The sequence below is a fragment of the Sinohyriopsis cumingii genome, chromosome 11, assembly GCF_028554795.1.
Source record: "Sinohyriopsis cumingii isolate HCF-2022 chromosome 11, ASM2855479v2, whole genome shotgun sequence".
Lineage (NCBI taxonomy): Eukaryota > Metazoa > Mollusca > Bivalvia > Unionida > Unionidae > Sinohyriopsis > Sinohyriopsis cumingii.
Window position 1 is genome coordinate 81,760,555 of NC_142971.1, and position 26,930 is coordinate 81,787,484.

The following is a 26,930-nucleotide window of genomic DNA, read 5'->3' on the forward strand; positions in this document are numbered from 1 at the left end:
AGACTTAAATTCCAGACACATCATATCAAGCTTCGCATGTTTAAAGTGTCCTGATCTGTCCCTCATTATCATGAGTACACTGCATCACACAAGGTATGACATGTATCATCATTAACTGGGTATAAATGAGTGTTGTCAGTATTAATATATCATATGCATTAACAAGTAACACTTTAGTTTTGTTTTTCACAATTTAATGGATCATATATTTAAAAAAATGTTGGTTATATATGTCAATTATTTTCAAATATTGAAATACATTATTGCCCTCATAAAACACGTTTTAATCACATTGGTTAGGTAAAAGAAGATAATTTATTCCCAGGTTGTCAGATTTTAAATAGCCTAGTTTATGTCGAAGATCAGCCACTTGCAATATTTATCTTACTCACTATTCAGCCATATTGCAGTTTGAACCGAACAAAAACACCTCAAGTTTGTAAAGAATTAGAATTATTTTATAACAAGATAAACTAATTAGATAAACTGGTTAGTCATGTCTGACCCATTTCCATCTCATACGGACAAATTGTAATCCCAATGTCTTGCAGACGTTTTGACCTGTAGGGAAACGTACAATTATTACTAAAACAAACCTAATATATTTTAACTAGCTACAAGTCCATCCAATCGTTTTATAAAGATTGTATATGAAAATAGCTAAGGTATTCAAGTTTTTCTGTGTTGTCACATGTCAGTACAATACATTATGGTATGTTATAAAACTTTGCTTGGAAATAAACTAAAACATATTTAAACGTAATAACCGATGAATAAATATAAAAAAGATCCAAGAACACATGGATCCAATAAATTCATCAAATACACCAGTTAACTTTTATTTTAAGACTCTTTTATACCTTTATCTTTCATCTTGCACCCGCATTCCTTGTTTTTTATTCATTTGAAATGTTTGTCTTATTCATTAGAATTTAATCACAGACACGTTTTCTTACATCTGACATATTTAAAAATGCCCTAACTTGACCCTCTTCTTGTGAGTCACGAAACCAATGACGATAAAGTTAACTGCTGAAATCTGTGTGAAAAATGCATCGTCATATAGGTTAACTTTTCCAGGGGCTTAAGGGGTAATATCAATATTAATATATCCAATATATTACAACTAACACTTTAATTCTATATTTCACCTTTTAATTGATTGTATTTTTGAAACCAGACTTTTTGTAACATGTACCACTTTTCATGTCTCCAAAATCAAGATCAATCAATAATTTTGGAAATAAGGTTTTATTAGTAAACCCCAATCTTGCTGATCTCTGTAGACCACTGCTAATACCACACTTAAATTTCATTACAAAAGTTTTCTAGCGTTGTAATTTATTCTGTAAATAGAATGCTTAGAAAACTTAGAGAGGCTAAAATAGGTTAGGTCATTAAAGTACACACCTGCACATGACGGTTTCTCAAGGTACAAACTTTAGGAAAGAAAATAGTGAAAGAAAACTAAAAATATATATTCACTCAACTGGTTTTCTACATTCCTCAACTGTTACCAGCTGTTATAGGTTAACATAAGATACTTTTAATTTAACATTGATATGCATTATAATTTTTTCTTATGTTGCATGATAAAATATTCCAGTGCCTTTTATACGCTTTAAACACTGAAGTACTGCATCTCCCTCAGAGAACACTTTGTTGACATTAGTATAGTAAGGTAAGAGGGTTCAATTGATCAAACAGATGCCTGTGTCATTTCTAACTAGCCAGTTAATTCTCAATTTAATCTTTAGGCACAGTCATTCATGTATTTGTTTTTCTATTTCATAACAAAACTCATGCTGATTTGGACGAGATACTATTGTATTTTACCCCTTCTTTTTAAAACAATGTTTTGACCCAAATATTAAAATATATCAGCCCAACGTTATAACAAGAATAAGTTATGATGGAAATGAAAATCAAAACTCAGCTATTTGCAATATTTTTCGTACTACAAAGTATGCTATGTTGCAATTTAAACATAGCGTTAGCAAAGGATTCCAAGTTTGTTATATCATGACAGAGCATTAGATCGATAGACAGAATGGTTAATAATCTTCTGACCTTATAAAATCATTTCCATAGCATACCCACATACTCGTCTCCAATTTCTACCATATGTTACAGACTTTTATGGAAAGAATAGTTAGTGCTGAAAATACTAAGTCTTTAACCATCTTCTCTATTGTAGATTGGATTTTAAATTTTAATACATTAATGAGCGAGTAAATAAATGAAACTAGTATAGTACAAGATAACTCAATGAGTAATAATTTCATTCAAAATGCTAGCTCATTTTCACCATTTTTATCTCTCTTTGTCTTCAATTTCAAAACCCCAGCAATTATTTCCATCCATCTTGCACTTGTTCTTCAGAATTTAAATCCTTCACATATTGTAACATCTCTCTCAACTGTTAAGGTGATCTGAACTTACCTTCATGAGCATGGGACATGATACTTACTAATATATTTGCATTATATTAGGCACAACATGCAAATAATGGGTAAACACGGTATACTAATCATAATCATGCACCTTGATGATTAAACTCGTCATTGTCATCTAGATTGATTAGTGAACTAGGTTTAGTAAGCACAGTCATGTCGCTTGATGCCTAGACTTGTCATAACATTCATATTAATCAAGATTAATGGACAAACTAGGCGTAGTAATCATAGGCATGTAGCTGGATGCTTAGACTTGGCAAAGCATGCATAGTCATCTAGCTTGATGGGTAAACTAGTCGTAGTAATCGTAGTAATGTGGCTTGATAGTTAGACTGTGCACATCAGTCATACTGTTCTAGCTTGATGGGTAAACTAGGCGTAGTAATAGTGTTGTAGTTTGATGCGTATACATGTATAAGCATTCATGCTTATCTAGCTTGATGGGTAAACTAGGCGTGGTAAATCTTAGTCGTCCGGATTGATGGTTAGACTTGCAACAGCATTAACAGTTCTCTAACTTGATGGGTAAACTAGGCGTAGCAATCATAGTCATGTAGCGTGATGTTTAGACTTTGGACAGCATTAGGAGTCATCTAGTTTGATGGGTAATCTGGGTGTAGTACTCATAGTCCTATAGCGTGATAGTTAGATGTGCACAGCATTCGTCCTCTTCACGCTTGATGGGTAATCTAGGCGTTGTAATCGTAGTCATATAGCATGACGCTTAGACTTGGAACAATATGCATAGTCATCTAGCTTGATGTATAAACTAGGTACATTACTCGTAGTCATGTAGCGTGATTGTTAAATGCAGTCATGTAGCTTGACTTTTAGACTTGGCACAGCTAGCATAGTAATGTACCTGGACTGTTGGACTTGGCACAGCATGTATTGTCATATAGCTTGATTACATATAAATATTATGTAATGGCCCTTTTCTGTGTTTCTTATTTTCTTTGGTCTTTATTTTATTGAAATCCTGCATCAAAACGAGACATTTAAAATATGATTTGTTTGTGATTGTATTCCCAACAATTCTCTGTGAGACTACAATTTCAAATATACATTATTTACTTTAATGCAGTGGCAAATATATGTAATGTCAGTCGACTTCCAAGTCACTTAATACATGAGATGTCATGTCATGAGGCTTCAAGGCTTTGACACATGATATGCAATGTCATTTGCCTCCCAGGCACTTGAAACATACTCTGCCATGTTGTCATACTTCCAAGGCACTTGACAATTATATTTCATGTTATAAGGATTCAAGGTATTTGACACTTACATGTCATGTCACTGAACTTCCAGGCATATGGCATGTCGTGTTATTGAATTTCCAGGCACATGATACACATCATTTCAGGTCATTGGGTTTCCAGGCACTTGTCACATAGCATGTCAAGTCACTGGGTTTCCAGGCACTTGATACATATCATTTCAGGTACTTGGGTTTCCAGGCACTTCATACATATCATGCCATGTCACCAGGCTTCCTAGGAATTGACTCACGATATATCATGTAATGGGCCTTTCTGTCACCTGGCACATGCCATATCATGTCAAAGTTCTTTAGACACATGGCTATTCAGTATATATCTAACCTTAACAATATCTTTACCATTTTGGAAAGAATAATCAAAACAGACTTCGGGATAATTTTGATACTGGTAGGTTTATTGTGTAGGTTTATTTCAAACAAACATTTCTAAAAATCTATCAAATTTTCAGAAAATATTTTATTTTATATTGATAGTTTTTTATGGTGCTTTTAATATTCTTGTTTGGAATAAGAATAAAGAAACTAATATTGACAAAATCACACCACCTACTTTCCACTTCGAAATCCTACTTTCATATGACAACCTGACAGGAAAATTACTCTAGAAAATAGGTACCCTTTGGTTCATTGGTGATATTTTGATCTCAGGTGTTGAAACATTGACTGGAGGCCTTGTTCGCATGTTTATAAGGAATCACACATAGGGTTTGAAAAAAAGCTTATGTATAAAATCTCAGTGTATTTATAAGCCTGAATTTCCTCCAATAAACTATAGATCCAAGTTGTCAAATGTCAGAATAATGGGCCCTGGATATGATCACACCTCTTATATATGGCTTCCTAGGTACATATTTATTAGAAAACATTTACTGGTATGTTAAATCAATCTACTGTTCATTTTTACATCAGTTGAATTGAATTCTTGCCCTGTAAGGCAGCTGGAAAAAACTATCTGCTGCTCTGGAAGAGCTTTCTCATGCGCACAGACTTCTGTGTGAGTGTTTAAGAGATGCTCTAGATTTGTTGATTTATCTCACTTTTTATTACAGTATGAATCTAGATTATTTGGCTATGGTCAAAATGTGATTCCTGCAAAGAGTGATGATTAGTGTTATAGAATGACATTGATATTCCTACATATATGGATGATGAGTTTTGCTGACTGCTTCTCATATCCAAACCCAATTTTGAAGCCTGCGTCAACTATCGTTAACACTGTCCTGAATTTCATTTTGAGAGAACTGGTTAAAAGAAGACCATCTCAGTTTAAACACAATTGCATATTACATGAAGTTATCTTGGGGGCCTTGATAACTTCAAGAAGAGAGTTGACGTGCTTGGGCATTAGTATTCCGAGATATTGTGCCAGTCTCAAACAATCAAGACAGTTTTAAATAATCTCAGATATTATTTGCTTATCCAGAGGATTATGAAATGTAAGATACCATCAACATGTTTATGGAAAGATACAGCTTCCTAGGAATGAGTTGTTTTCCTGTTAGTACCCACATTAGCATACGTTTCCTGGGAATACATGGTGCCCAGGATGGTACCCGCATTAACATACGTCTCATATTTATTATGAGTTCCCTGCTTCGTACCCACATTAGCATAAGCTACCTGCAAATAATTGGTGTCCTGCTACGTACTCATATTACCTTAAGCTTCATGGGAATGTTGAGTGCCCTGCTTTGTACACATGCTAAAGTAAGAGTACCCAAGCATTTTACACAAACATGTCTGAACAGGAAGGCATGTCATTACATATGGTTGCAAGCTTTTTGCGATGCTAATATCGTTTTTACACATCATTTTTAGGTGTATCTCTTAGTTCCCATGAAGCTTTGAAAGCCACTTAAGGGTAAATTTAGACGACTCAAACCTTTTGAAGCAATGTTAGTAAATACTGCCTTTATCATAATAGTGCTATGTTGTGTGTAACATAATGTGTTTCTGATGCCTCATGAATAACACTTTAGTTCTTAATATTTTGTGTTAGAGAATAAATGGTAGAAGTTAAAAATGTTAAACATTTGTCCCTTATTTAGTTATCATTTTTTAATTATGGCCGTGGCCCAGAAGCACAAAAATCTAGATTTTTTTAATTTAATACTTATTGATCATATTAATAAGAAATGTAGGGAGCAAATTTATTAAAAATCATATTATTTTCAAAACTCTAAAGATCAACGCATAATACAGTTTTATCTGTCATTGGATTTTGACAAATGTTTGATGCAACTAATATAAAGAGAAATAGGGAGGAGAGGTCACTGCGACTCAAGGAAGTATTCAGTATTCTGTAAGTTGCTTCCGTGGAATGGGATGGGGGTTCATACACTCTTTCTGACGAGTATATTGTATTTGACTTTTACCACCTAATAATGTTTTTCCAACTAAAATGATGTCTTCAATACTGTCTTCCTTTCTGCAAATCAGAGCAAAATAATTTTGTTTCAAGCTTTTTTCTGCTGTAATATTAAAAAAGATTCATAGAACAAATAACATATTGTATTAAATGTTTGGACCATAATGCAATACTGAAATAGTTAATCAGTGCTGCTCATGCCATGAATTAATATTAATGAAATAGAACATCGTGAAATTTGGCATCATCCAAGTAAGTGGATAGTGAACCTCTTAGACATGATGTCTCCATACAATTAATTCGTCTTCATTTAGCAGTATCGTTTATGTAGTTTATCACCTTTTAATGTTTTTCCAACTAAAATTATGTCTTCAATAATGTTTTTTTTCTGCAAATCTGAGCAAGATTATTTTGTTACAAACTTGTTTTGTGCTTTAATATTAAAAAAGAATCCTGGAACAAGCATACTCCTTTGTATTAAATTTTTGAACATTGATGTAATACTGCACTATTTAATATTAATCAAATAGATCCTTGTAGGATTATGCATCATTCAAGTAATTGGATGGTGGGTCTCTGAAACACGATGTCTCCATACAATTAATGCATCTTCATTTATGAATCAAGGTCTTTATGATTTTACTCTAACGTTAGTCCAAAATTGCCTGGGACTAGGAAATGTTACTAAACGTTTTAAAGGTAGCTCTCAAAAAATATAATGCAATAGTGAGGGGTGAGGACTGAATAGGCAAAGATAAAAAGGCTTGAAAAGACATCACTGACTATAATACAGTTTAATTTGCTATGAAAAGGCCACCCATTCTCTCAGCAAAGATATGGTCTCTCAGACCAGGTAATCTAATTGTAGAAGGTCATTATCAACATGACCGATTAATATGAGTATATAAAATATGGTATTTGATGGTAGTGCTGTCAAGGGAGGTTTTACAGTATTGTGAGAACCAGAATATTTAATCTGTTTTATGTGTGAGACAAGGATGATATACTCAATATAAACATTTTTTTAAAAAGCATTTCTGGATTGTATTGTGAATGATAAAATGAAACAAAACAAAAATATTAAAGTAACCTGCACATAAAATAAAGGTCTTGCAAAAATGTAAAGTAGGTTATTATGCATTGCAGTTTTCTTCTGCTGATCTATAAGTGCTGACTGAAAATAGTAAACTTTTTATATTCTCCCTATCTTATTACATAATCGTACATGCTGCAGATCAAACCATTTAAAAACACAAATATTCAGGTAATGCAAAACCTAGCATGAATAGTATATACTCTCTTCATCCTATCATAGATGCAAATAATACCATTAATATTCAGGCAATAAAACCCCAGTATGAATAGTATCTACGAGTAAATAACATTTAGTATAAAGGACAGTCACTGTACACAAAGCATGCAATCAAATATCCACAATCCAAAAAGACACATTTTCCAAATGTCCCATCTTTATAAAAATTCACGTTTCTGAAAAAACCCACTAATTTATAATAATAAATTAAGAATATGAAATTGTCTTGAAATTTAAATACATTAATGAACAAGTAAATATATTACAATAGAAAAGATGGTTAAAGACTTTTAGTGTTATTAATTTTGAACTCAGATATACTTGACCAGATGGTTAAAAGTACTTTTGAAATGCATCCTGGGGAAGAATTTATTAGTTTTCAATACAATGAAAGAAATTTAATTTGGCAATTTTCAAACTTTTCAAATGTCAAAAAAACAAATGAAATGTTTCTTAAGCTATTACAAAACCCATCAACATATTAGAAAGATATAGCTTGCAGAAAAGGCAAATAAGCATTCATTGTTTCTTACTTAGACTTGTATTTTGTTTTGTACATAACATATTTTACAAGACTAATGATGACTAAAATTTCTCCCTATGGATCCTCTATCTTTTATGTGCTTCGGATGCCTCTCTAGTATTTTGCTTTTCAGTGTTATTTATTATGAAGTCCTATGAGATCTTGAAGCATTTTCTAAAAAAAAAAGATTTGGACATTTCACTGTAGTTGTTGTTTTCCTGAGTTCCTTCATGCTCAACAAACCTTGAACGTGTTAAAGACCTATCTGTGATTTTTTGACATTAGACATGGATCATTTTTAAAAATGTTATCAAGCTCTCCTTTATGTTTGTATGGAATTATATTTACACAGACTATTTTGTTCATTTTCATTTCTGCAGCATTAATTAGCACATTCCATATCCCAGAAACTTGATCAGTATTATAACTGTACGCATTGACCTTCATGGTGAATGTAATCTTTTCGGAATTATTGTTTGCTTCAAGGTGCCCAATTTAAAAGTCTCCTTTACACTTGTTTGAGGACCGATTCTTCCTTATTCCAATAACCTGGCTCTGAAATATATTACTGTTTTCATATCTGTCACACTAGATTTTTTAAATAAAAAAATATAATACACTGAGCATACCCTTTTAGAAAGTTAGTATTACAAACATATTGAATATGTGGTTTGGTTTATGATTGATTGCTGTGCTCTGCCTTAGAGATTTTAGAGGATATTTTACTTTCAAAGGTGTATGTGATTTCTTGAGCATTGTGTAGCTGTGGTATTTGTTCTAGGTGAGCTGTATATAAAGTCATGTCATTGAGATTCACTTAATATGCATTACAATTAGTTTGCCTTGACTAAATGAGATAAAAAAGTCATGTGAACAAATATTCATAACAAATGCCGAAGAGAAAGAAATTCAAAAGCTAACTTTGTCGAAATGACGTTGATATATATATATATATATATATATATATATATATATATATATATATATATATATATATATATATATATATATATATATATATATATATATATATATATATATATATATATATATAGTGTAGCGTGAAAAAATATCCTTTAGATTATATATATATATATATATATATATATATATATATATAGTGTAGCGTGAAAAAATATCCTTTAGATTATATATATATATATATATATATATATATATATATATATATATATATATAGTATAGCGTGAAAAAATATCCTTTAGATTAAATTATCTTTCTTTATTTCTTTTGTCCTCATTTGCACTCATCTTGACTAAGAAGAACAGTCTAGTATGTCCTAAGTGAAAATGTTGCTGATCAGACATCCAATATGGCAGGAATGGCATCCATCTTGAAAGTATTATTATCTATACCCCCATGAAATGGATGTTCATGTCAACGTGTTGTTTTCGCTTGAAGCCTTTACATATATATCTGCTGTCCTAAATACGAATTGTCAATGCTAATCACAGATTATAAGATCATATCCCTAGGAAAGAGTGCGCCGAAAAGAAGCAAGAAACAGAGAGAAAGAGAGAGGGAGAGAGACAGAGACAGAGCCAGAGCGATAGAGGGATGGGGGAGACGAGGAATTTATTCACTGGAAACGAAATATGGTTCTTCACTGCAAAAAGTAAGATTTATTGCATGTTTGTACCTGATGTTAAGGACAGATCAATGTACAAAAAGCTAAGCATCCTGATGCAATGGCAGAACGTTTCTTTTCCCAGAGACACACCGCTTTCGATGAAGGGAGAATTCGAACCTGCGACGCATAAACAGCACGTGCGGCCGACAAGTCAGAGACTCTTGTAACAAATGTGATTTAACAAGAAAGAACATGGTAAATGAAGGGTACAAATATCGATTAAATTAGCAATAATCAAAACATAATTATGTACTGTTTAAAAAAAATCTAGTTTACTACTACCATTTCGATATTCCAATGTCTGACTGACTTCCATATATTGAACCCTAACCCCATCCATAATCACATCGCTTTGTAAGTAGTATCAGCTTACGGTCAGATATTTTTTAAAGTTGTTTCATCTGTCGTCAACGTTTTAGCACGACACTACTTTTGCAGCCAAGTTTACAGACATGGTTTTAATGATAAAGTTAATTTATGTGTTTAAATAACATGTACAGCAGTCGTTAAAATAAGTTTTGCTAGAAATGTGTTTGAATATATTTATCGATTAAAACATGTTATTCTATGGAGCTCCTCAATTAACTGATTGAGCACTAACGTAGATAAACAGTGCAAAGAAACATAACTTTTAACGATGAAATATGAAAAACGAGAGTCATGGATTGCCAAAAATCTAGTCAATAAAAAAGCCCATCACATTAATGGCTGAATAATTTGATTATTTTCACACCAGTTACGTTTAAAGGTTACTAATATTCCCTGATTTTCCATACTGATTATACAGGATATTTATAAAAAGGCCTGATACATGTTAAGCATTGTCAAAAATACTCTTACATTCCCTTTAGTTTGTGTCTAATTGATGGATATAAGTTGAATGACAGTTGAATTATAGCAGAGTATACATTTTAGTCTTACTGGCGATGTGCAACTATAGACAAGAAAAAACCTGCTAGATCCGCCTGATAATTTTAACTCTATGGATTTGAAAAGTAAGCTCATCAGCAGAGGGGGTGAATAGACCAAAAATTTAGAATATAATAAAGCTTCCTACGAAGAGAGAGCGAACAGACCAAGTTTTTATACCAAAATGTTTACTCCCTGGATTTGAATAATAAATTCTTTTAACACTAGTCCGTACATTGTTTCAACTCTACATGTATGCACTTTGAGATGATGATACTACTGTTGCAAAGGATGAAGCCCATCAAGGTTGCTTCACCAACTATTCGTGTCTTTACATTCGGGATATTTATACAATCACCCCTAAGACATGTTTTTTAAAAAAGAGATTTAAACATTTTGAAAGCTAAGGTTCTTACATTATTACTGTGAAGAGGAATGCAGCTAGGTGCTATGATGACATTAATTTGAATGGGTGATATCCACAGTTCGTCTATGCTGATCTGAGGTCACGCACCCACAATACATGGCTAAATGTTCAAAGTATGGAGATACAATTTAGAACAAAATGCCAATGAACAGTCAATTACAAGTAGTCAGGTTCCATGCATTTTGCTGAAAAACATAAGAAAGCAATGAAAATAAACTCTCCTTGATCTTGAATGTCGAATGTAAACTTGCACGCCATCAATTGATAAAACTAACATATGACTGGTCCGCCTGTTTCTTTATATGTATTCCTGAAATTGTGAAGTAGAATTGAATATTATCGTTTCAACTAAAAAAGAACAATGCACTTACGTTTCAATGCATCACTAATTATAATGACTCAGCTATTTCTTACAATGATCTCTTTATGGCCGCATGTAAACAAAACGATTAAAATTATCTGATTATTTTTTTTTGGCGAGTAGCTACTATTAAAAAAATTGCAAATGATCTGTACTTCAAAGCAACATGAAAGTTTAAACAAATATAAAGTATTCAATTCGAATGGTTATATTTTCGTTAATGCAATATAACTTATGTTGACCTTTTTTCATTATATGTGTCCTGGCTAGTGCCAAGTATAGTCTTCGTGAATTTTAAAACTTAGCAAATACAATGGAGTTTATGCAAATGCAAAACAATAAAACTGTTACGTAACGTGGTGTACATATATACCAATGTAAATTTAATTCCGCAAAAATGTCAGTAATTAAGTCATCACCAATCATTGCATGGCCTGTTCTATGGATATATATTGAATTGGTTTAGTTACTGCAATAAATGAATTAACCACCCTACCCCTCCCCCCCCCCCTCAACTAGTGAGATAAGTTTATTTTATCACAAAGAAAAGAGAACCTTTCACAATTGCTCTTTTCGGGCCTTAGTATTTTTTCGGACCTGACACGGGTTGTCATTTCTAACCCCAGGCTAGCACCCATATCTGACAATTCTCGAGTGCTCATTTCAGACAGCATTTGATGATACACTTGGTCTATAGTTTCCAGGCAGTGTGGAGTTTACGCTACGCCTAATAACGTTTATCGTAGCATAGCGTCCAAGCTCCACTCATTGAACAATTATGTGTGGTTATAGTCATATTCAAATATCATTTACAGATTTGCTTAAATAATGAAAATGTCATCATTCTTTATGATCGTTCTGTCCAAATCTAAGATGTAGACTTACGTTTCGTTTCACACTATTGCTGTCACAGTTTTCAACAATGCCGATAATATCATATTTGGTAATTGCTCATTAAAGGAAGTGCCGCCTTTCGTCGTGATTGAACATTTTAGTTAATTGCATTATATGCAGTTGTTGTATTTTTGTAATACAAACATGTATTATATCAATAAAGATTATCCTCTCTGTGTCGGAATTGTAAAATCCCTCTCACACAATAATTCATTTCTTCCTATATTCGAACTCGGCAAATTTACATTCAGTAGCATTATAATATAAGATGTGTCCAGCAAGCAAATCCAATTCTTCTGACGCTTTTGACTTAAAGTTCATTTGTTTCATGGAAAAAGCTGTTGCAGCAAATTTTCATGTAATGACGTATACAATCCCAGAGAACAGATAATGTGAATCTTTGCGTTCTTGTGGAAGCTAAAGTGCACAAACAGCAGTCATGAAATGAACCAGCTTCAAAACAAATGTCCGAATTGGGTCTCGGGGTTTAATGGAAAGGTAAAGCTGCTATGAACAAACTTGCGGATAAAGCGTTTGTCAGACATAACGTTGCCGCAGATTGGTTGGACCTTACAATCATTTTAAACGTACTTGCTGCGAATAAAACAAAATATCAATATGCTAATGAAATAATGAATCAATGCAAGATAATTTTTATTTGTAAAGATGAAAAAAAAGAAGTTGAACGACCACTTATTCCATCCCTTTTTCTGAACTAATTTGCAAACTTTACAATATTCTCGTCATGCCGTTGATGTGTATAGAAATAACTGAAACAACGTCAAACTGCTGACGTATATGGACATATTTTTTTTTCTTTCTATGAATACAGACATAACTGAAACTCATTCATGATGTTGGGTAATAAAGACGTAATTGAATCACATTCACACTGTGCTAGACATTTACACCGCACTTGAAACTTAAACATTGTTTACATTTTTATTCGAAACGGATTTGACGACCAATCATTGATTAATGTGGCTTAACTATTTCTAAAAGTAAAATTGGTTAAAATGAAAAGGACCTTGGACAAACGCTTGTACTGCTCAGACTGCTCATAATAGTAATACATTCATCTGAGACATTCTCATGTCTGTAAATAATTGGACACATGGATATTGCTGTAAATATATTTTTCAGCATTGTTTCCCTATATATTCACTTCATACTGTCCAAATCTAAGATGGAGTCGTCAGTTTTGCGTCACACTATTGCTGTCACTATTTGCAACTATATCGATAGTATCATATTTGGTAATAGATCGTCAACGGTAGTGCCACCTTTTCTCATGATTGAATGTTTTAGTTAATTGTACTAAAAGCAATTGTTTTATTCTTGTAATACATATATGTATTATCTCAAAATAGAATATTGTCCTTTTCGTGTAGGTATTGTAAAATGCCTCTCATACAATAACTCATTTCTTCCTATATTCTAACTCGTCAAATTTACATTCAGCAGCATAATAATATAAGGTGTGTCCAACAAGCAAATGCAATGGTTCTGACGTTACTAACTTAAAGGTCATGTATTTCATGAAAAAGAGGTTGCAGCAAATTTTCATGTAATGACGTATAAAATTCCAGAGAACCGATTCTTGAAAGTTTATGAATCTTTACGTTCTGGTGGAAGTATAAGAGCACAAACATAAGTCTTGAAATGAACAAGCTTCAAAACACATGTCAGAATTGGGTATCGAGGGTTAATGGAGAAGTAAAGCCGCTATCAACAATCTTTCGGATAAATCGTTTGTCAGACCTTACGTTGCCGCTGACTGGTTGGACATTACAATGTGTTCAGTCATACTTGTTGGGAATAAAACACCAAGATATCAATCTGTTACAGAAAAGGATGCAAGATAATTTTAGAGTTATTGTGAAGAGGCACCAAAAATGTTAAACGATCACGTGTTCCGTCCCTTTTTCTGAACTAACTTGCAAACAATATTCTCATCATACCGTTGATGCATAGAAATAACTAAATATTTTCAAACTGCTGAGATTTATAGACATAATTTAAAACTATAAATGCTATGAATAAAGACATAACTGAAACACTTCTATGCTGTTGGGGAATAAAGACGTAACTGATCCAATTTAGTATTGTACTTGACATTTGCACCGCACTTGAAAATTAAACAGTTTGTCATTTTTATCCCGTTCTTTTCTAAGACACGGATCTGTGGAATAATCATTTTTTAATGTGGCATAGCTCATTCTAAAAGTGACATACTCCAAGAAAAATGGTTAAAGTGAAGAAGACCTTAGCGAAAAGCGTGTCTAGCTCAGACTGCAATTAATAGTAATAAATTCATTTGACACATTTGCATGTCTGTAAATATCATTGACAGAAGGATATTGCTGTAAATACCATTGACATAATGGTCATCCTATACATTCACTCGACTGATCGGCCTATCTGTAAATATATTTGACAGATGAGGGTATCTATGTAAATACATTCGTCAGGTGGATATCTCTGTAAAATTATCGTGATAGTAGTTTATCTTCAGAAATAAAATTGCCAGATGCATGTGTCTATAAAAACACTTGATATGTGTGTTATCTGTATTTAATTTGTGTTTGTTTTGTGAAGTAGTTCGTTTATTTCATTATATGCTGCTGGTAATGGAAAATTGAACATAACTAATGACCTTGTCCAAGATCAGTGACAGTTTTGTAAACAAAACTGGATAACAATAAGGATTAACAAGTTATGGTGAGTCAAGGAGATTATAATATCTTCACGCAGCCAGACCTTGTGTACATACTCTATTGTAACAAACCAACTATATTTTCTAGATTAATGCTCTTTTGACCCTTATCTTGACTTCTCTTTTAAATATAATAAAAAACGTTTCTAGTATATTATAAATCTTGTTGACTTGTAAATTAGTCATCTGAGCAGAATCGATTGGGCAGTATATTTGATTTGGGTGAAGTTAATGTAATCAGATAGTTCTTAAGTGTACAGAAAAGGTCTCAGAAATAAAGCTCTTAGCCATAGTGATTTTGAAATATAGTGAATATAACCTGGGGAATCTTGGATTATTTAATTTCAATTCAACTAAAGACTGGTGGCACAATTTAAGCCATTGATATATTATTAGATTTAAGACTACTGGCCACTACAGGTACATTTCAATCTTCAGCTCGGAGATTATTTTGAATAGCACTTTCGATTATGCAGAACTTTGCTCACTACGAATTGTGTTAGCAATAGGAAGACTATTTGGTATTTAATTCGCAATGCCGTAGGTTATTCTGACATTATCACATGTCACCTATGCGTATACATTATTTGTTGAATTTAACAAAGCATGCTGCTTATAACTCTTTTCTGACACATAGATTTAGAACATAGGGTCTTTAAAAATGATCTTTATACAAAAACGTTTGTCGGATGCATCGTTCTGTAAATACATTTCTCAGACATTCCGCTATGTTAATATATTTGACAGACACGTCTTTTCTCTCAATACATTTGACAATTGGATCTCCCTGTCGAATTTTTAAATAATTCATATCTGAAAATGGAAAGGATTTGATTTAAACCCTGAAACCTTTTGACATGGAAAATGTTGTAGAGATAAGAATCTAGTCAGAAAATATAATCCTATATATGTCACCATTCTTCGTAAATCATAACGTATGTTTAATTTAGTCTTAAGGAAGTAATTTTAAATTTATGAAATGGTATACCGATGATTTACCCCCATGATGTTCTCATCACACAACATAATATATATATATATATATATATATATATATATATATATATATATATATATATATATATATATATATATTTATCAGCGTATTTTAAAAGTCATCTTGACCGTTTGCAGATTGATTTGTTTTTTAGATTGGTTCTGTTTGGAGAGAGAGAGAGAGTGACGCTGAGGTTGACATACACGAAAGAGACTTGCATCAACGTTTATTAAGAAATACATTAATCATTTGAAGTACATGTCCAATATGACAGTTCTGACTTGATCATAATGTAGTATATTTTAATTTGTAACAAATGTTCATAAGAAACATGTTTTATCTCTTCATTTTCACTTTCCATAGAGGCTCGATCCGATACGCCCCTGTCTGGTACAATGACGTTTGTCCCCGCTCAATGTATAACCCATCATGCAGGCATCACACGAGTACCATGCAGTGCAGCTAGTACATTTAATCACTCCACACGCTGTAATAATAATAATGATAATAATAACAATAATAATAATAATAATAATAGTGCTAATAATGACAATAATAAAAATAGGGCCGAAGAAGTCGTGGAAGAAGACGAAGAGGAAAGAAACAGCTTCATACCAGGAACATATCAACGATAAAATGTACACAAGATGTAACAATATCATTTTAATAAAGCTGCCGAGCACGAAGTACTACTACTGTAACTACTACTACTACTACTAATAATACAGATTACTTGCAACAAAACTTTTCGCCGATGCGGAAGTTTAGGATAATGCACACAGACATAAACTCAAATATACGGTCTACACACCTGAACACATGTTGGTCAGCCCTCAAAAATTGAACTCCCCCGACGGACAGATGGGAGGACCCATAATTTATATATTTGTTACATTATAAATATATAAATACTAATGACACACTACCAGCCTAGCGAGGTTAAAATGTAAAAGTATCTATTTTGTTATTTTCAATATTAACTAAGTACACGTTGATTATTGTCCCAAGAAATTCCATTTAGGGCATACGCCATTTTAGAACACTAACATCTAACTGCCGTTCGCGGTGGTGCTAGTCTTAAATTCTGCCTTCAATTGTATGCCAGAGCAGTTGCAGCTTCTCGTGGGTCAGTGATTCTTCTCGGAGTTTTCCTAGGTTCTTTCTCCACCAGATTTACTGGCCAACTTGAATAGAATATCATGAGCTGACAAATGGCATAACTCATTTAACAACAGCAACAGTATACGAATTACAAGGAACATAATAGAAGTGTTTGGATCATTCATTCCTTATTTTACTAGCATTGGACTCTATAGGTCGAATCGAATCAAATTAGCAACAGCATTTGCAAAATGTCGATAGTGACAGTATTAGTTCTAAATATCGTTGCTACAGTAGTAGCAGTCGAAGCAGCAGCATTAGTAGTAGTAGTAGTAGAAAATCGGCTATAACAGTAGGAGTAGTGGTACTTAGGGGTAATTCTACTGAAACGGTAGTCACAAAAGTGGTAATAATAGTAGGAGTAGCAGTAACAGTAGCAAAATGATTCCTAATGAGAGTAGACGTGGCAAGAAAAGTAGCAAAATGCGTCCTAATAACACTTCAGTTAGCAGTAACAGTAGTAAAACGAGTCATAATAACAGTACAAGTATAATAATATCCTCAAAGGATCTATCCCATTCGCATCTGCGCGAGACCATCACTCCAAGAGGTATACAGTTGGACATGTTTTCATACCATCCAACATGTTTATCGATCTTACGACACAATAAAATGGGGCCCCGAGTTGCCGAGTGGCCTAGAGGACTGCACGTTACGGATCACTGCCATATCACCTCTGTCTGCTTGAGACAGAGTATCTCGTTCAGCTAATGTGATTATGCGAGTTAGCTTGTCGGTATCTTCTCTTCGATCCGTGATTCTTTCCTGGGTTTTCCAGGGTTCTTCCTCCACCATTTATACTGTCCTCCATGTATTGCCTATCTTGTACTGAAAAATGGCGTTAAACCCTACAAGAACAACAGCAACACAATAATCTTGGAAATATTGGCAGATAATATGACATGCGATTGTATAAAACTATAATGGTGGATATGTTTCATTAAAAATGGCAAGACGTCGCAAGATAATACAATGTTGGACATGTTGTCATTCAATAAGTCAAGCGATGGGACGTTAGTATAATGTATATTTCGTTGACATTCCAAATGACAAGCAATGGTACGACACTAACTAGAATTGAAAGTTTTTTTGTCAGAAATAAAATAATGACTCAAATACCAAAATCTTTTCAAGAAGAAAATGCGGAGAGATAGAGTGCAGTTATCGTTAGACAGCTAATGTGTCCAGTCTGATTATCACACAATGTATTTGGTCCCTATGTCGTAATAGGCCGTTTCATTATGACGCCATTTCTTTCGGCTGTATGGCTTTATATACATAATTTCGTTATTACACCATGTATTTTGCAATATGGCTATATATACCGAGTTTATTTTTATACTCCGTATATGGGTCGAATGGTTTATTAGCACAGGAAAAACCTATGCAATTTAGCTAAAATGGGCCGCATGTCTTTACCTACAGATTTTCTTTACTAACCATGACAATGAACCGTATGTTTTTATAACCGATTTTCAATATTACACCATGTGTGTTTGCCGTTCGGCTTTATATGCCGAGTTTATTTTTATACTATGTATATGGGCCGTATGGCTTGATATACTGAATTTTTTATACTAAGTATATGGGTCTTATGGCTTAATATGAGCACAGGAAAACCTATGATATTTAGCACCTACTACCAAACACGAATTTTTAGATTATTTTTGGCCATAGCTATTACGTCAAAACAAACAATCTGGCAATAGGAAAACGAATTTAGCTTTTTAAAATCTCTAAATTTTTCAAAGATAACACTGTCCAAAATATTTAAAAGTTTTTTTTAAACAAGACTTGCAAAATGTATATGGGAGCAAATGCAGATGTATCTCAACAGCATAATGGCATGCATTCGAAACATATTCTGATGTTGTGGGGGTAGATTAAATTTTGTAACTATCTCTATTCAAATTACACTCTGACATTTTGGATGAGTGATCAGAACATTATTGCTTCGATGTATTCAAAACTAATTTTTCTGTTGTGGGGAAGTGACCTCAGCATTGTAACTACGAACTGCCTCTTAAATAGACTGATTCCTAACTAAATGTAACTCGTTCGGACATGATCAACGTTATGTAGTATTTAAGAACTAAACAAACTTGAAAGCATCTTTTCTAGTGATGATTTATTAAATATGTTGTACGTCACTGCAAGTACCATTATTTAATGCACATTAGACAGTGGAAAACATTCAATTAGAGTAAGATTTAGGTCAAATAATGAGCTTAATTTAAATGATTTTTTTGTACTGTACAATAAAGAATAAAATGATAATGTATTTAAGCATGCACATATAGTTGAAATGATACATACAGTTTTTATTTTTTCTGATTATAAATGTATGCGTCTTCGCACTCCCCTGGATTTATAATTTATATTTTAATAATCCATGAAGACAAACATTTACTCTAGCTACATTTTACATGCAATGTAACAAAGGACATGCCTAATGGCTGGTCAATGCACACTTAAGTATTCCATCCAATCTCTAGCCAGTATATACATTGTTTCCGAAGTTAATACAGTGAAGTTAATTTACGCGAATAGAACATATTGTACATTTACATGATGCGTTCAATTTATTGGTAATGCAAATATCTAGTATATAAATCCCTTACACACCTTTTACATCTCCAACAAATTGATATGCAAAGACAAGACTATGCAGAAGATAGAAAATTGCATACACATAGATGATAAGTCCTAAGATATCAGACGCATAAGCTAATACATTTTTATCCATAATGGAGGAATTTCTACCCAATACCACGTGTAATGGATGAAAGCCATCCGTTAGGGCAACAAACTGCTACAAAGATAAAGGCAAGATTAGAAGTTAATAGGTCAAATATGAAGCTCATTAAGGTGACAGCATCAGCGTTTCAGAAAGGTACATGCCCAGACTTTGCAAAATAACCTCTCACGTTTTTAAGAGTGATTTAAAATGTTAAAATATGAGGTTGATAGTACATTAGTTGGAGAGAAATCGATCTAGGAGTGATGTTGATATTAATTTGAATGTATTGGGTATATACAGTTTTACTCTGCTGACGTGAATTCACACAGCGAAAAAACAAGTTAGAATGATCAATGTATGAATAAATCATTTAAATAAAATTAAACAAAATATACTTACGAACAGTGAATTGGCCGTATGCAGGTTTCATGCATGTTGCTGCGAAACATAATAAAAAGAAAGAAAGAAAAATTTCTTTCATCGTGAATGTCGAATATCAACTCGCTTGCCTTCCGCTGATAGAATGAACGTACGACTGGGCCGACTACTCATTTATATACCCACCTGTAATTGTGCAGCGTAATTGGGAACGATAGTTGCACATAAAACTGCGTATCACTTAATTTAAATTTAGTGCTACGTGTAATGAATCATACTTCTTACAATGTTTTCTTCAAGGTCGAACGTAAACAAAATTATTACATTTATCAGATTATTTTTCTGGCGAATAGCTACCCTTTGAAAATTTCAACTTGTAAGCAGTGGAAAGCAACAATAAAGTCTAACGAAAATACACAGCATTCAATTCGAATAGATATATTTATAGAGTCTGCAATATAACTCATTTAGAACTTTCTCTTAAGCTGTGTGCAGGTTAATGCGTATTACAGTCTTGATGACATTTAATGCAATGGATTTCATGCAAATGCTAAACAATACAAAATATTTTACTAACTGAGTGATTTTGTACCGTATTGTAAATATTTAAGTTACAAGCAATGACTTCATGTCCTGTTCTGTAGATATAGATTCGATTTTTTTAGTTATATTTAACTACAAAGAAAATAGAAAGTGCTTCTTCTGGGCCTGAGATCGGTGCTCATATCGAACCTTTCACAAATGATTATTTCGGTACGTTCTCGAGTGTTCATTCCAGACAGCTTTTGAGAAACACTTATTTATATTTCTTTAAAGCCGAGTAGAGGTTCAGTAATGATTGTAAACGTTAATCGTAGTATAGTTTGAAAAATCCACTAATTCAAACAATTTCGCGTGGCTATGTTAATCAAATATAATTGAATGATTTGCTTGAATAATGAAAATGGCATCATTCCTGGTGATTATCCTTTCAAATCTAAAACCTTACTCATAATTTTGTCTTGACACTATTACGGATGCACTTTTCAACAATCTCGATGGTATAATATTTGACAATTCTTCATTAAAGGATATGCCTCCTTGTGCCATGATTGCAAAACAAATATGTATTATTTCAATACAATTGTGTTTTAAAGTGGGAGTTGTAAAATCCATCGCATTCAAAAGCGCATTTCTTCTAATATTCCAAGTCAGCGAATTTAGACTCAGTAATATTAATAATCACATGAAAAAGCCAAGAGAACATACAGTCGAAATTTTGTGAATACTTGAGTTCTGGCGGAAGTTAAGGAGCAGTAGAGAGAGTGCAGGGACACGTTTGTCACTGATAATCCAAGTACCGTCTACTTCACCCTGAACAAATATCTTTTTTTCTCTTCTGATAATTAATAATCGTCGTATCATCGACACCATCGGTGTTGCGTACCATCTCCATCTATGCGAAATTAATTTTTAACATTACAAATACTTTTAATAAGATATGACATCAAACAGAGCTGGTCTTGGTGGGTCAAGTGTCCTTCTAACAAGATCAAACCTATATTCAGGCATACACTTAATCTTTGATAATAACTCTTGTATATTATAATTAAAAGAAATATATATATATATATATATATATATATATATATATAGATAGATAGATAGATAGATAGATAGATAGATAGATAGATAGATATCATTGTTCAAACAAATAATAAATGCAAATTTTTTATGATAGGCTCTACAACTCATTGTTACGAAGCTTGCGTAAACTGTTAGGATTTTACTTACAATGTGTACGGAGAGGGAGTTTAGGACCTAAACCGTGTTTGAAATGTGGTGTTGTGGTTAGAGGAAAAACACAGCTGTGTGTGCAGTGTTTTGGTAAAAATCACAGAGAGCTGAACAGATATTATGATGCAAAATGTAATACTGATAATAATGACAAGGTCATACGAAATGCAGAAGATAATATCGCTAGATTTTCAAAATAATTATATAGACAAATGATCATTGAGACAAATAATATTATATATAAATGGGGAATTTGTGAAACATTTCATCATCAACATGTCAATAATACTGGTTATCTTATATTCATTACCGTGGGAAATAAAATGTATCTTTGCCATACATTTATTTACGACAGTGTTCGGGGGGTAATCGAAGACGGTCTTGTGTCCGATCATATTAATGGGCTCAAACTCGATAGTTCATTACAAAATTTACGAGGACTTAAACTGATTGAGAATTGTAAATTTGGTAAGACTGTAATGATAATTAAGCCAAAGCAGTTGTAACTACAAATGTAGTGACAGGCGAAAAAATAGATATTCAATCGACATATGCAGCTGGCAAATATTTAGATATTTGCTGGTATTCAGTATACATTGTCGCAAATAATATAACCAAATCAGCATATTCGAAGAAGTATAGACAGAAAATAATACTTCATTATATCCCATTCTGTTTGCTGCAAACTCTCCAGATGAAGAAAGATACCTCTGTCGAGAAAAGCTCTCTCTGGTGATATTGCAATTTCTGCCGAAGTTATATGATCAATACGTGTTGGATTAAAATAGTCAATTTCTGATACAACTTGATTTTTTAAAATGTTATATAGTTTCAATGATTTTTATTTTTGATCATCATTAATATACTCCAGATTAAAATTTTTAAATAGATTTACTAATGGTGCAGATATGTTATAATTTTGTTTTTCATTTGTGAGGAACTTAAGTTTGGTTCTGCTGGTTTTTATGTTCTGAAGAAACCTCAGGCCAACCTTAAACAGATCGGATCGAAGATTTATAAGTATCTGCAACATAATCTCATAAAGTTGGTTATCAATTTAATTATGTGCTGGAATTCATCATTGACTTGTTCGATTTGATATGTACCTGTGGCAATTCCAAAAATTTGCTAATCGGGAGTTTCATCATTTTTATAATTATTTGCAAATACAAGCGAATTAGTTGCTGGCAATCCACCGAATAATTTTAATAACATATTTGACCAGCTCGTAATTATTCTAGCGATCTTTCTTGCGCTGGAATTGCAGTTGCTAAGTTAACGTTAAGTTCAGTGTTTTTGGAGCTTGCTGATATCATAATTGTTTTTGACGGGGCTGTATTAATTACAATTTGCTTGAGTAATTCGTTCGGCGTTGACATTATTATTATTATTATTATTATTATTATTATTATTATTATTATTATTAAAACCAGATGTAGATTCTATCAAAGTCATTGCTTCCTTGTAGATTTTAACCATCTCTGTGAACTCAAAATCTGATATTTATTTTATCACAAAGGATAATATCGAATAATTTGGAGCAAGCTAGTATCGCTGTACGTAATTGTATTATATAAGCATGCAATTTATTGCTTGGAAATCTGCATATTATTTGCGATGATATTAAGAAGGCCAGCAATTGTTCATGCATCTGAAACACAAGTTGTTACAACTGCTGATGCCATCACTAGTGATAGTGTAATTGTTGATAATAATTCACCAGTTCCAGCAATAACAGCAGACACTGAATAAACAAATGTCAGCAACAATTACACGTTTGCTATATTGTTTTTACTTTTACTGTATTATGTTCAAAGATATTTTTTTAGTTTTGTTTACCATTCTCATGCTTGATTATATAATCAATTTTGAGCTGCACGTTGAACGTTGATGGGAATGTTCCTTATATTTTAATTATTTGGCGACTAATTCAGGACACCAATAGTAAATTAAGCCGAATCTCTTTTTTTCGGGTTCCACAGTAAATATTTTGTCGTTTTACTCCAACATCAGTAACAAATATCCAGGAGGTACAACTGACGCAGTCAGTGGAAAACGAAGTTTGAAATTTTTAATGGAATTATTGACTGGTGATCGTAATGCTTGTCCAGATGCTACTTTATATACTACACTGTGGGTAATTGTTTTATTTTAGAGTGTTATTTATCGACGTCTTGAGGTGTTTCCCTAAAACAATCAACAATGCCATTTATTCTTTTTCGAAAACCGGAAACAGTTTTTACATGATTAGTATAATTTGTTCTTAATGAAGGCATTTCATTATTAACTAAAACTAAAGTGTTATTGGTAGGGTGTATGTTTTCGTTACAGCGTCATTATCTGATTCTGGTTCTCCAAGACCAGCAATTTTATTTTTAGACATATTGAGAGAACTAGTGATTTCATCACCGGATACTTGCACTCCATCACAAATGCTCACTAATATCGTTGACATAATAACACCGGGTTTAATTTTTACATTACCATCAAACATATCTATGTTATTTTCAGTTGCTTTGCCATTAATTTTAACGATATCTTTGAATGCAAGATTGCTTGTTTTTAGTTTTCCTTGCTAATCGTGAAATACAACCACTCCGTTTGGATGTACAATTGCAAGCTTGAATAATTCAGATATTTCATCACTAATCTGTTTTCTTATATATTCATACGTTATTCCATCGGATTTTTTGTTGTTGTTGTTTAGATGAACATAGTCCGTAAATATGAACCATTGGTAATGTTGAAAACCAGACTGGAGTTTTTATTTTGTTTACGTAATTTAAAAACTCTTTTGGTGGCGCCAGTCCATACCAATCAAAATAAATAATTTTACGTGGACCAATCGTGTTTGACACCAAATGAGTACTGGAACGTGTATCGATATTAATGACTCCAGTTTCAATATTGTTTTATTTTTTGAAATTAGTCACGAATGAAAATACCTCTGAAAGGTTTGTTATGTTTAAATTTTTAGCAGCATGAAGTATATCAAAATTTGACATTGTAAATATCAACGAAGTGTTCCCGGAAGTCTCAGTCCTCGGCCGTATCGATGAGGAGTTTCTCCTATCCTTAGACACCTTCCCCTGTTTTAAATCCTTGTCATGTTGCTTTCTTTAAGGCAATCCCGTGAGGAGTTCAAACAGCACCGAGTGCAGCTGCTTCTGCAACAGCTGGGACCGCAACGGCTATTGACACTGGTAGAGCTGTAAGAAGTGGAAATATAATGCCTCTTTTAATTGAGTCTGTTACTGAACCAGCAAAAATATTGAGTGTAACGCCTGTGTTTGATTGTTTCCTGATTTGGCGTTCAGGTAGTGATAATATATTTTGACCACCTGTGCTCTGATCTTCTTTTGTGATATTTGTATTAAACAGTCTTTTGCAGAATTTGGTTAAAGTCTTTTCAATATGACCAGAGATCAGACTGACACTAACATGATGATATGAAATAAATATCGTGAGGAATTTAATTACATGTTTTCTATCGGTATATCAACAGCACGCATTCGCCCGAAAGTGCCTTCAATTATCATTGATTTATCGCTGTGTAAAACTTCATTTGCTTTATGATTAGGAATATCTACATCAACTTGTGTTTCTTGACTTTCATTCAGGTTTTGTTTAAGAGCATCACGAACAGGAAGATATCTTCTAAATGCTTCTAATCTTTCTTGAGCTAGTCTACTAGTGTAAGACTCCATTATTGATATAATAACGATTTAATTACAGCAGCAGAGAGGGTGCGACCTCAAATAAGTGTCACGACAGGTAAATAAACTTTGAAAAACACAAACGATAGAGAAAAAGTAACCTATTTAGAGGAAATCTCATTAAGTTTTAGGCTTGAGTTTGACGTTATTGACCTTATTTATTTGTTTTTTTTTCGTATGAGGTTTTATGTTTATAAATGGACTTTTTAACAAGTGGTATGTTTACCCTCTCAGCTGCTTAGAGTGCACTATCAGCAATTATAAGATGGAAAAGCATCAAAACACATGTTCTTATTTGGTCTCGATAATATATCCCAAATCGCTTATAAGCGATACGCGGCTTTGTGCAAATCAGTTCGTTCATAAGAACTAAAGCCACGCTTTACTTGCAGTAGATTTCATACCTCACGTTCATCCTTCCCCAACGATGTATGTCCACAGCGATAAGAATGTCACCTCATCTTAGGGACAATACACACTCACACTTTCTCTAACCATGCATGAAAAACAAAACGTACTCCAACAAATATTATTCTACATCTCTTGGATTTGATTTGGCTTGGTTTCTTCAACGGATATCCGATAACGTTTGATGCATTTGTTGACTCGAGTCTGGCGAGTGGAACGTGGAAGGAGTACGGAGTGGAAACACAGAATCGTGGGTAAAATGCGGAATCGAACATGTGTCACAAATATCTTTTTTAGAATACCTTTTGAATAAAAACAAGTCATGATAACACGTGATTAATAGTGTTTTATCTGCATATATCCGAACCAAACTTGCACCAGTTTTTCTTACCCTTTATGGAAGTGTATTGATACCAAATTTTCACAACGTACCCAACCGTAAACCTTACAAATCGTTGTTGTTTTTGATGATGGTGATGATGAGGGTTCCAACGGTTACAGGAGAAGGTTTTATTCATCTCGGAAGATTATTTTTATCACCTGATCACCGTTATCAGCTGCTTACAATGTGGACATCACTTACTCGTGGTTGCTTCCTTTCTGAAGTTTTAATGGTAGGTTATTGCGTGGTAAGAATGCGTCTATTGATTTCTGTCTGGATACACATTGCCATACGTGCAGTAAATATAAGGTAACTCGAATTTTGAGGTGCAAATTATCTGAGCGACTATTCGTATGAACTATTGGTATAATTTAGTATTATCTAATTGTTTTGTCAGTGCACATTGTTCATTAGTATTATCTAATTGTTTTGACAGTACACATTGTTCATTCGAATAAATAACATTTTTATAAAA

The 26,930-nt window shown here is 33.0% G+C and overlaps 2 long non-coding RNA genes across 3 annotated transcripts; one reads left to right on the forward strand and one right to left on the reverse strand.

The window, feature by feature from the left end:
• LOC149788840 (uncharacterized) lies at positions 1-26,930 on the forward strand. 2 transcript variants are annotated; one of them, XR_016424257.1, is made up of 2 exons: positions 1-93; positions 25,074-26,930. It is a non-coding gene; the product is annotated as an uncharacterized LOC149788840 (long non-coding RNA). The 2 variants fall into 2 exon arrangements; XR_016424256.1 differs by lacking the exon at positions 1-93 and adding an exon at positions 9,304-9,575.
• On the reverse strand, positions 16,104-20,569 carry LOC149788841 (uncharacterized). Its single transcript, XR_016424443.1, has 2 exons — positions 20,195-20,569; positions 16,104-16,381 (listed from the first exon to the last, which is right to left on the reverse strand). It is a non-coding gene; the product is annotated as an uncharacterized LOC149788841 (long non-coding RNA).